The sequence below is a fragment of the Cryptotermes secundus genome, unplaced genomic scaffold (genome assembly GCF_002891405.2).
Source record: "Cryptotermes secundus unplaced genomic scaffold, Csec_1.0 scaffold1705, whole genome shotgun sequence".
Taxonomy (NCBI): domain Eukaryota; kingdom Metazoa; phylum Arthropoda; class Insecta; order Blattodea; family Kalotermitidae; genus Cryptotermes; species Cryptotermes secundus.
Window position 1 is genome coordinate 149,271 of NW_019718639.1, and position 12,859 is coordinate 162,129.

The following is a 12,859-nucleotide window of genomic DNA, read 5'->3' on the forward strand; positions in this document are numbered from 1 at the left end:
TTACTGTACGTGCTGGGTGTCTGTGAAGCTATTTAGGTTCCAGCTGACAAGAAAGAGCCTCATAGGACCTACAAGAATGCGCAGACTTGCATTTCTAACTGACCTGGAAAGATGAGGGCTTGCGGAAATATGTGTTACCGTCGCGAAATCACAGTCTGAGAACACCGCCGTAGTTATGCTGTCTGGAATACTATTCCGTATTCCGTATTGAGGGTGTGGGTTTCCCCATGCACTTAGACCGGTTAGTGGTCCATTGTGCGTCCCCCTTTAACTTCTACTGTCTCCATACCCTACCGATACTGGTGCTTACTATCAGCCCCTTTCTGCCAGCAAGGTTCCAACCTCCTCTGGCAGTGGTATCTAATAGTTAGTCCCTTTCTGTCAGAGAGGTCCCCCCCTCCTCTGGCAGTGGTTCCTAATACTTCCCCCATCTACCGGAGGAATTGGAAACTACTTGGGCGGGAAATTTTGCCTAATTTTGCTCAGAGGTCTCCTAGAGACATGAGGTTCTCTTACGTGCCGTAAATCTACGACACGGGACCCACGGCTTAAAGTCCCTCCCGGAGGACTTGTTCCCTGAATTTTTCCGTCCTTAAAAATTCCACGACCTCCGCCGGGTTTTTGAACCCGCGTACTACGAGTCATGAGGTGGGAACGTTACCTCTAGACTACGGAGGCCGCTTTCTGGAATACTAAATATGTTGATAAGGAAAATGAAGGGAGAGGTGGAGGAAAGTAAGAGGAAGAGGAAGAAAATATAGGAGGAGAAAGAGTAGAATCAAAAGAGGAAGGAGGAAAAATGGAGAGGCGCGAAAATTATACGAATGAAGAGGAAGGAAACAAGTAATAAAGGAAGAGGAAGGAGTTAAAATGCAACATGGGTCCTGAAGATGAAAGGGACCATGATACAAACGCTGTAATTCAGTCCATTGGAGTTAAATTTTCTGATAGGAATGAAGTACACTTTGCTGATATCAGCAGTGCTCAGGGTTACTGTCCACTGGCCTAGCCAGAAGCGTCAAATCACTTGTTCACTGTTCAGCTGTTCTTAGAATCGTAAGTTGCTGATGTTCATGGTAAGGCGAGGCGAGAACCGAACAGAGTGTGACGGGAAACATGGCAACCGCACTGCGTATCGCAGTGCCCTCTTGCTCCGCCTCCTGTTAAGGCCAAGCGATAGCTTGCCGAGCGGACGTAACTCCGCAGTCAGTTACAGTGAGTGAAAGGAATAACAGTTAGCTGTTCCGTGTTGGAGACTTGGCGGCCATGTTCTGTGTAAGTACTGACATCCACTGAGTCCTGTTCGGCTCCGAATCCATACTGTTTTATTCTGGGTTATGTTACCGTATAGCCAGGTAGGTGGGTGCCAATCATTGGCTCCATCAAGGCGATGGCAAATTAGGAATCTGTCCACCGCCTGGATTAACTAACTCCATGGATATGAGTCCTTGAGAAGTCAGTTCTTACCTCAACCTCTCGAGAATTCCCCAGTATATTGTAGGGCATAAAGGTTCATTTTAGTGGCCACAAGAGCGCACCACTGGTTCCAATCCGGTTCCAGATGAATGAAGTCCTCAAAAAAATAAAATCGCGAAAGGTGATAATAAACCAAATATATCAATATCCAAAATTAAATTATTTTTAGAGAAATTATTCTTCGGTGCTGGATACTCCGGTGCTATCATTGATATAAACTTAATCTGCTTAATTCTGTAAGCCAATCTCCGGCTTTCCCCACTTCTCCCTACACCGCCCCCCCCACAATGGTACCAACATCTCCATGTTGACTTTCTCATGGCTGTGAATATGGGGAGTACTGTCATCTGTACAATGTGACACTGTGTAGTCCGACAGAATGAATCTATTGCCTCCATTTTCAGGGTACAGGAATATAGATGCAGCAGATTTCTATAGAATTACGCTTTCTACAATAACACGCGGCGTTTCATTTCAGACAACAGTACTGTTCTTTTAGTCTCTATCTTGGGGCGAACTTATGAAGTTTGTAGTAGCTCATAGCCATGCAGTTATTCAAGGAAGACTGATTCTTCATATCACACGAATTTTCATTACCGTGTACACAGAAGTCTGTCACTGGATCCTATTTTGGGACACTACATTTCAGGCTTCACCTTCGCACCATTTTTCAAGACAGGTCTCCCAAATTATTCTTTTGTGTCTGACAAAATCACAAATATATAACAGTATTTTGTGATATGTGGTCTGTGATGTAGTTTAGTTGATAAGTAGAAACGTTTCGAAAAGACCCACCGCCTTCATCTTAACGACAGATGAAGATATTGTCACGTGACTTAGTAACTGTAGACGGGTTTTGGATTGATGACCGGATTTATTGGACTCTTTGATACAGCGCGTGACTACACTTTACATTTCACTGTTACACACGCACACAGTAGTGTCTACAGTCACGTCTTCACTAGCCGTTGCTTGATAGCTGACTAATTGCAACAAAAGTCAAAGTTACTTTACTACTGGCGGTTTGCCTCCAATGCCGTCTTGGCGTCAGGCCTCTTGAGACCCCCGACCAGAGTTTTTTTTTTCAACTGAACTCTTGTGGTAATAGTCCTCATGTAACATCCTCTCTGACGAGAAGATGGGTTTGTCTTTTATGAATACGCTTGGCCTTTCCTCAAGAGTATATTTCTGACATAACATGTTACTGAGAATTCTTCCTTTTGCACTACATACAAGTCATCTATCAGTACAGGTTTTAAAGAGCAGATCATGCCTCACATACATATTTCATGCTACAACGGCAGCTTAGTCATTTGAAAGGTTTTAAGCTTGACCACCGCGAAGTTTAAGCCCCTTATATTTTCTACGTCTGGCTTCGCCTTGTTCTATACCATGAACATGTTCATCTTCATGAATTTATATGACTTCTGCTTGTCGCCTGCACAGTTTTGTTTTATATAACTGCAACAGCTAACTGGCCCTGCTTATAACATCTCGGTACTGACCGCATAGAAAACACAGTTCATCCGTTGCAGTGTAATTGTTGCCGTGGAAACATTCTTGTTTGAAGAGCCATTACAGTTGTATAGTTGCTTTCTTCGCTGTCGTTGCTTAGCAACTGGCCTACAGGCCACAACATTATGCATCAGGGTGTGTCAACTACCTTAAAGTGCGACCAGTCGTTCCGATGACTAGATTTGATGAACCACTGACAACAATGTGCATATGCACACATCCGCTTGTTTATACAAGTACTATAACAATGCTGAAATTTGTCTTTCCGACATGGAAAGTATTAGAAATGCACTTACATATGATTATGGTGACTGGGAGTAGAAATTCGCGACGCATTTGCTACAATATTCCCCTCACTGTGAACTACGTTGTCCTAATTCCTCTTCGCAGATATATTGTATATTTTTGGTACATTATTTAAAAACTCTGACATTATCCAGACTTTACATCGTCGGATTGTAGGATGACGAAGTGATGAAGATTCGGAATTAATCGATCGTGATCTAATCGGGGTAATATCGCAGTATTTCCTTCCAGGAATAGAGTCATCATCAGTAATCTGTCAAGACGACAGGTCCACAGTCTCCTCCAAAACAATTCCTCCACTTAATACGATCTAGAGCTTTCTCCTTCAAATGACAGTATCCTCTTCTGTCCCCAAGGTCATCCAGCATCTTCTTACGTCTTCTTGTCACTTCTATCCGCCCCTCTATCTTTCCTTCAATAACTTCTTTTAGACGGCAGTTTCTGCGTAAAACATGACCAATCCAATTAGCCCAACTTAAATCTTCAGTCATGATACCAAATGTCCCGGTCTGGATTAGAACCCAACACTTCTAGAATACAAGTCTATAGGGTTACATCTAGACAGGGGTCGCGCCATAGCTCAAGCGGTTAGTCACTGGCTTCCCACCGCTGCGGCCCGGGTTCGATCCCGGGTCTGGTCAAGTGGGATTTGTGGTGGACAAATTGGCGCTGGGGCGAGTTTTCTCCGAGTACTTCGGTTTCCCCTGCCAATCTTCATTCCAGCAAATTCTCCATCATAATCTCCCGGGGCAGGCTACAATAGGTCAATCAGTGGCCGACGTGCCGAGTGGACCCAGTTGGACTCCACCCCCCACTAAGAGAATTTAATTTTTTACATCTAGACAAACATATTCGGTGACGTCATGAAGAAAGAATAGCGCTGCTCTTATTATTTGCAGCGTTACAAGTTGGAGACTTCAATGAGCGGTAGAAGAGAGATCCTTTGGGTTTTGTAAAGTTGCCAGTGTGCCAGACGCGAAGATAGAAATTCATAATTTGCTTTCAAATCCTCGTCACCTGGCCGAATGTGTTTAGACTTCCAGTCACAATGAAAATAAACACAATAACCGGCAGTAAGGGCCTAGCTATTATGGTGAGATTCTATAATTATATGAAAGAAATAAAGCAATCAGTAACGTCATGGGTACTGATCGAAATCTTTAGCGAAATGTAAGAACATCCATCAGACTTCATCCCATTCCGTACAACTTAACTCTCTCGATGGATTGGAGTCCTTCTTGAGAAGTCGCCAGTCCCTCAACTACCCAAGAAATTCCGAACATTTATACAACCCGAAAGTTCATTAACGTGTTCACAACAGCCCGCCAATTGTTCCTATTTTGAGCCAGATGAATCCAGCCCATATCCTCCCATCCTACTTTTTATTATTCATTTTAATATCATCTTCATATACACCCGAGTCGGGATAACGCAGCCTGTATAGCGACTGGCTACGGACTGGACTATCGAGGGGTCGGAGTTCGAGTCCCGGTAGGGTAAAAAATTTTCGCTTCTTCAAATAGTCCAGACTGGCTCTGGGGTCCGCCCAACCTCCTGTCCAATGGATACCGGTGGATCTTTCCTCGGGAGTAAAGCGGCCGAGGCGTGAAGCTGACCCCTCACCTCCAACTAGTACCGAGGTCAAGAAAATGTGGATCTATACATCCACTCCCCATACTCCTTCATGGCGTAGTGCTCGATACATTACAAATTATGCTGCAAACATTAAGTCTTCTCCAGCCTGCAGTATCTTCCTTAGACGTTCCCTGGCAACGGCTTCTAACAGTGGAGATTCTTCAGCTTCCCAAATTCAGGCCCGTCCTTCACAGACTACCGTACAGAACTGCTTCAGCAAAGTCACAGTCACATTGAGACTAACGTTCAGTCAGTCAATAAGTCTTGGTGTCCAGCCCATCTGGGGCTCATGACCAGATATTTATTTCAATTTGACAGTTACGGTCTTGTTTCTGTGGAGCGCCCTTCTCTGACGAAAGCCTGCCTGTTTCAGCCTGCCTGAGGACTTCGTTAAATAGCCTGAAAGAGGACTCAACAGAAAACACCGCTTCCAGCACTTTCTCTATTGTTATGGACGGTTGCCTAGCGATAGCCCGGACATGGTTGACATGTTTACCAGCCGCTACCAATCAACGTATATTCCTTCTCGCTATCGTTGCATAGCAGCGGTACTCCACACTACATTATCTTTTGCGTGTGGGATTAATTGATAATTATTTAACAAGTGCTGGAAACTACAGATTTTTTCTTCGAAGCCTCCCCTAGTGACGGTCACGAAAAAAACATATAGCATCGTCCATTTCTCGAGTAAATAGATTAGTGCCGTCTCATTTCTTAGAACAACAACACACAGATTAAACAAAAGCAACTAACCTTCAACTTGCTTCTGCACTTTGTCTGCGGGGAAAACTGTCCGACCGTTTACCTTCACATATTCCATCCCTCCTCTTCCCGTATCAGTCTCACGGAGAGCCGCACGAAGGACGCGAGTAGAATAATAGTTGTGCTTTGACTCTCTCTTTAGTGATTCTGGACACGGAGCTCAGGAAGCGAACAGATGGATGAGACCTGTCTGTCTATCTATCGGCACGCTATCCTTCCGAACATATTACAGACATTATGTATGGTTCTGGACATTATCCATCGTCATGTTTTTATTCAAAATACATCGTTTCCCAGACTGGATTTGGTTTATTAAGCTAAACTCTACCCATTTCACAGATAGGGACTAGCTCTATCGATTGGGTCCAACTGACTAGATTTGTTCTGAAGACGGATATGTAATTTAGTCTCCGAAACGCTGTGTCTTAAATAAAAGAGGGACGGTGTTTTAAATATAATCAAGACGATGGATGATGTCAAGAAATATAATATTCGTATTAATTGCACCATCGTTACCTTGCCGAACATATTACTGAAGGGATTTTCATAAAATTCCTTTCGGGAAATAGTACTGATGATATAAGCAGTGGTCTGTCCCGTAAATAAGAAGCAGATAAATGCAATTAGTTTCAGTCTGTTCATACACAAGACAACTTACTCCGACCAGAAAACTGATAGTTGTGAGCGAAATTAATTTTTAAAGAGCCCTGCCCTTTCTCAGTATCTTAGATGAGATATTTTAATATAAAATTCCGTGGCTTTCAGTCCGCAAGCGAACTATATCGTCCGAGCGACCGCCGGTTGTCGGCGAAATTAGTGCCAACTTTTGCGGATAGAGGGTGTCGCGTGGTCAGCAGGCAATCTGAAATAGCATATTCATAAGAGACAAATTCATCTTCTCGTCAGAAGGTTCTTACATAAGGACTATCACCGCAAGAATTCAGCTGAACAAAAACCCTCTGGTCGTGGGTCTCAAGGGGCTTGATGACAAGACGACTTGATTTGCGGTAAACCGCCAATCACAAAGTAAACATGACTTTCCATTTGTTTAATTCAGTCGAGTTTCGAGACGCCAGCCTACCCGGATGTAAGTTTGGAAACAGAGGAACTGAATTGTGGAACTGCGTCATCAGAGTTATTGAGTGCAGTTTTTTTATTCGCTTAGCGGGGGGGTGGAATTCAACTGGGTCCACTCGGCACGGCGGCCACTGATTGGCCTATTGTACTCGGAGAAAACCCACTCCAGCGCCACTTTGTCCACCACAAATCCCACTTGACCAAACCCGGGATCGAACCCCGGCCGCCGCGGTGGGAAGCCAGCGACTAACCGCTTTAGCTACGGCGCGGCCTCGCTGAGTGCAGATCAGTTGAGCTGAACGTCTGGCTGTGAACAAAAGGCTTGGCGTGTGCTGCTGTTACAGTGAGACTGGTTTTGTGCCCACTGTTAACATCCTTTTCTATGTGAAGACTAGAAGACTAGTGTTTGCAGCAGTGAACTCTAATGTGCGGAGATTAGCGGTAGTATTTTAATAATTGTAATTACGAGCTTAGTGTATAAGTGTACAAACATCCAATCCAAACCCCGTCTAATAGTCATTCCAATACGTGACAATGTAGTAACCAATTTACTGTGAAGTGTTAATAAACGCATGATTTGTTTGTGAGGTCGTTGACCGGTTGTTGGATACTTAAAAATTCCCAGCCATGGAAGACTTGATTTGGGTCATGTTAAGGCGTTACAATTTGTTTCTGTGGCATCCGAACAATGGCAGAAATGCACTTCGTTATGAGAATGTCTCAGTGTGAACAGAGCATGTTGTGGGGAGACCAGTGGTTACCATGACTGTCAAACTCAGTACTGCAGGATGTAGTGATTCTATTTAGTGAGGTTTGAGTCCACGGTTGTGTCTGTGAATCTTCTAGGATGTAACATCGTGTAATTCTATACACGCCCACACACATTTCGGAGGAATATACTGGTTCCATCTTCAGGATTGGAAAGAAATTCAAGAAACTGGTATGGAGTTGCAGTCCACAGTTTCTGCTTGACAAGTTATCTATCCAGTAACATAAGAGGATATCATGGCAGTAATTATGATCACTGTCTTCTGTGATGTGACGCCGTGTTGGTTACTATATTGTCAGCAAAAATTCTGAGCAACATCTAAAATATACGAAAGCCTGTTTCGTGTGTACGACAGTAAGGAAAACAACTGTTTTTAATATTTTATTCTTATTTAACGACGATATACATCTGAATATGTTACATAGAGATGAATGTGAAGAAACTACGAAGTTTATTGTCCTACAGGTGTGACGCAGTGTAATCCAGTAGATAAGTAGCAACGTTTCGGAGGAGTATGTGTCATCCATATTCGGGATACAAGGCCGAAGTGAATAAGGAAGTGCATACGGTATGTGACATATGTGATTGTGGACGTCATGAAAGGCTTTGTTCGATTATAATCAATATTGGAAAAGGCCTATTAATTTTAGTGAAATTCTTCAATAACGAATTTAATGAAAATCCGTTCGGCTGTTGTCCAGTTATTAGCTGAGTGGCGGGCACACAGACATTGCAAAACTATTGTCTGTCTGAAGCATCTTTAACGGTACGTCATAACTTGAGTAGGCAACCTTACGGAAGAAAAGTCCTTGTGTGTTCAGTGAAATCTCCGGTTTGGCGATTTTGGTTTTCATCTTAAGTTGAAAATATAATCAAGCAAAGATGCTAGCTGTTTGCTTCACTCTGATTTATTGCTTCGCTCATACGTCGACCCTGAAGATGAGACTGACATGTTCCTCCGAAACTTCGGTTGATTTTTAGCGGACTGTACGGCGTTATATCCCAGAGGGCTGAAGTTTTCATAGTCACAGCTGTGAGACCTCGAATTCTGCATAATCTAGCAACTTTCTAATTATCGCCCAATTATCTATGTCATATGATGATGACGCAACCACAAAGATGTTCTAGACAGTTTAATAAGGGCGTTTCTGCAACTTCCCCTTACAGATCCTTCTAGTGCTCTGTTTATTTCTTCTCAGTAGTCGGTAACGTGTGTAACATTCTCTTAGTGGGGGGTGGAGTCCAGTTAGGTCCACTTGGCACGGCGGCCACTGAACATGTGTATTTTTTTATTACTAGTAGGGTGGGACTAAGTCCCTTGTACTGCGGCCACTTCTGGCCTATTGTACCAGCCCCAGATGATAGGTGAGGGTGATTGTGGAGCAATTGGTGGAATGAAAATTGGCAGGGGAAACCGAAATACTCGGAGAAAACCTGCCCCAGGGCCACTTTGTCCATCACAAATCCTATTTGACCAGACCCGGGATCGAACCCGGGCCGCCGCGGTGGGAAGCCAGCGACTAACCGCTTGAGCTATGGCGCGGCCATGAAGTGTGTAAATAGTGAAGATATAAGTGCTCGGTAATGTTACATATCAGTTAGAGAGAGTTGTGTTCGAACCAGTCTGACGGCATTTCTGTTAATGCTCAGTCTATTGAAACTGTGCAGAGTAGTAGGCCATTTTCACTGGAAGGAAAGTTGTTACTGACAACATGTGATGTGGGCTGCTGGTTGCTTAACCGCTGCGGCTGGTTTAACGTGGAGCTACGAGCATTCCGCAATTCTCTGATTCAGTGACACGCCCCAAAATAGCTATGTATCTGAATAGCTTATTGAATTACTGGCCGGGTTAGTGGCTGACGGACTGACGAATTGATCGATTGAAGGAGTCTGTATTTATCAACCTTCTCAAAATGGCTATGTATGAAAATTTGGTTCATTACGTCACGGTACAGCAAATCGTTAGTTGTTATGTGTGCACAGCCCGTATTTTTGTTCCTCAATCGTGGTTTACACCTGCACAGAAGTAAGAAGAATTCTTTTTAATTCGCTTAGTGGGGGGTGGAGTCCAACTTAGTCCACTCGGCACGGCGGCCACTGATTGGCCTATTGTAGCCTGACCCGGGTGATTATGATGGAGAATTTGGTGGAATAAAGATTGGAAGAGGAAACCCGCTCCACCGCCACGTTGTCCACCACAAATCCCATTTGACCAAACCCGGGATCGAACCCGAGCCGCTGCGGTGGGAAACCAGCGACTAACCGCTTGAGCTATGGCGCGGCCAAGTAAGAAGTATGGTAGTGGTTGTAACTGCATTGTGGGCGAGAAATATTAAAAAAGAAATAATAGAAGGAGAAGGGAAAAATTAAGAACCAAGAATAAATAAAGGAATGTACGAAATAAAGAAATGAAACAGGAAAGAAAAATTAAACCGAAAAAGAACGTAGGAGATCAAGGAAAAAAATAAAAAGAGATTAAAGAAGTGAGGAATAAAGGAAAGGAAAAATGTGAGTTAAAGTGTATGAATGAAAAAACGAAGATTGGAAGACAGAATTATAGGTAACAATGGGGAATAGAAAGAATCAAGAAAGAGGAAAGACGCAGAAACAATTTTAAAATAGCAATATTGTCGTGTAGCCGGTCACGGTGGCCGAGCGGTCTAAGGCATGTACTGTCTTCGCTCGCTTGGAAACCGGAATCGTGGGTTCGAATCCCACTCAGGGCATGGATGTTTAGTTTGTGTATGTGCGTTTTTCTGTGTTTGTGTACAGGTAGAGGCCTTGCGACGAGCTGATCACCCGCCCAAGGAGTCCTACCGAATGTGTAAGATCTAGAAAAACCGAAGTGAACGGAGAAGTTCGTGGAGGTAGGCCTAGGCCCACTGGGGCTGTAGTGCCAAGGGGGGAAACAAAAAATGTTGTCGTGGAAGGTGGAGTTGGAACTGCACATGGGACAGTATCAAAGAGACTACAGTTGCACGGTCCTGGGATTTCTGTCCCCGTCCAGACAATAATGTTAAGACATGCCACGCGAGTGTGTAATACTCTTATTAGCCTTGAGGCTGGGATGAGCAACATTAAGATATTCCACTGGGGTGTCTAATGTCAGGCTTCCAATAGCAGTTACAAGGCCTTCAGGTACACTGTCCTCAAGACAGCAAGAGCCCGGCCATGACAGAGAGACTGTCGCGTGGTAACCTATTATGGTGCCCTGCCAAGTTCGGGCGCAGTCGCTTCCTCACGAAGATGCAAAAGTTGTTTCTATTTGAATATTATCTTCTGCGATATGACGCCGTGTAGGGTGCCGTTATTTAAATACTCTCACATGATAGAGTGACTGTAGACGGGGTTTGAAATGGTAATCGGATGTATTGGACAGTTACACCTCGTAACTTCAAGTAGGGATTATTCTGTCCCTGTTCTACACACTTTCACGAATCGCTATAGGACACATTAGGTCCTCTCGCTCTTGTTACAGTCTTCACCAGCCGTTGCCATACATTCAGTAGCCAACTTCGCGGACGAAAGGTCCTATTTGTTCAACTAGATCTCCGCTCTGCAGGTTTTGGTTACTGTCGTATGTTGAAAAAATATCTATTAACTTGTAACCTGGACCAGTCTGCTTTTACCGGTTCTCACGGTCTCTTCGCTTGCGGACTTCTTATATTTTTCCTTCTACCCTGGAGATGGAGGCGATACGTTCCTCCGAAACGTCGGTTAACACCACATATACACGGTGCCAAATCCCAGAAGTCTGCTTTCTTCATATATTAACTTTCTGATAAGAGAAATGCATTCGATGTCCTGAAAGAAGGAGCCATTAGGAAGACCTAGGAGTAGATGGAACGTTATCATTAAAATGAATGTTAAAGCAACAGAATGAGAAAATGTGGTCTGGATTAATCTGACGCGGCATAATGTCAAGCAATGGGCTTTTGTGAACACGCCACTGAACCTGTGGATTCCACAGAATTATTGAGAATCTCGATTTGCTGAGCAACTGCTAGCTTCACAAGAAGGACTCTGCTCCATTTAGTTAGTTAGCAAATTTCTCGTGATGTAACGATGTGTCCCTATCTGATTATGAAGCACCCTCAAATATTTTTCAGAAACACTGTAATATCTTTCTGTTGTTCTGTATTAAGTCCCATTGTGTAAGTATCAAGCAGGGCCGCGGTATAGCTCAAGCGGTTAGTAGCTGGCTTCCCACCGCGGCGGCCCAGGTTCGATCCCGGGTCTGATCAAGTGGGATTTGTGGTGGACAAAGTGGCGCTGGGGCAGGTTTTCTTCGAGTACTTCGGTTTCCCCTGCCAATCTTCATTCCATCAATTGCTCCACAATCACCCTCACCTATCATCTGGGACTGGTACAATAGGCCAGAAGTGACCGCAGTACAAGGGACTTAGTCCCACCCCACTAGCATTAAAGAAAAAGTATCAAGCAGAAGAAACAAAACACTAAGATACTCACATACGTAAGTGAAATGCTGCTGATGTTTGAATTGAAACGTTAGGACATTCAAACACGAAATGGAGATTTAAATTTACTCTCCAGTTACGTCTCCATTTCTCCCTCTACAGAGAAAATTGGCGTCTTAACACCTTAAATATTGTGACGTCAGTTTCAGTGTTGCCTGATCCGAGTCTGAAGAACCAAGGCGAATCTAACAAAAGTATTACAGAAAGCAACCAACAGTGGCACTTGTTGCAGCGGTAACCTAGATACAAAACAGGATCGTCAGATGACGTGCTAGTCACGCGATGGTCACCGCGTCAGAGACAACAATTCCCATTATAACCAGAGTTCCATTCAGAGATACTACTATAACTATAACGGGCAGAATGCTGAAGCTTCCCCGAGGGGGAGGGGGAGAGGGGGGAGCAGACAATGGTGGGCCGCATCCGTAACAGTTAAAAATGACAAGATATAAAGAACAACCGTTGTTGAATATTACCGCTACTAAGAAACGGCTAGTGAAGCCGGAGAAGACTTTAGGTGTGCTGTAGTTAAAGTAATGTTTGGAGTGTGTAACTCAGAGAGACTGTCGTAGTTATTTGAAGTTACGAGTGTAATGTGTTCAGTAAATCTGATTACCAATCCAAATCCCATCTATAGTCATTGAGTCACGTCATATTATTAACGTGGAACGCAATACGAACTGCGAGAGAAGCGGGAGGGTTAACTGTAGCTTGTTACTTTGTTCTGAAGTATGGGCTACATGTAGCGAAACTTGGTGGGACAGTTTTTGTTTCCGGATTCTGGAAAAAGAAAGAGAGAATTCTTACGTAATTTTCCAACCGAAAGGGAATAGATAATTCT

The 12,859-nt window shown here is 43.8% G+C and overlaps 1 protein-coding gene across 1 annotated transcript in view; it reads left to right on the plus strand.

The window, feature by feature from the left end:
* The first annotated feature begins 1,089 nt into the window (after window positions 1-1,089).
* LOC111863714 (toll-like receptor 2) overlaps window positions 1,090-12,859 on the plus strand; it is a 30,052-nt gene continuing 18,282 nt past the window's right edge. The window contains exon 1 of the mRNA XM_023850278.2: window positions 1,090-1,275. The gene's annotated coding sequence lies outside the window, so the exon portion shown is untranslated. The remainder of the gene's footprint in view (window positions 1,276-12,859) is intronic.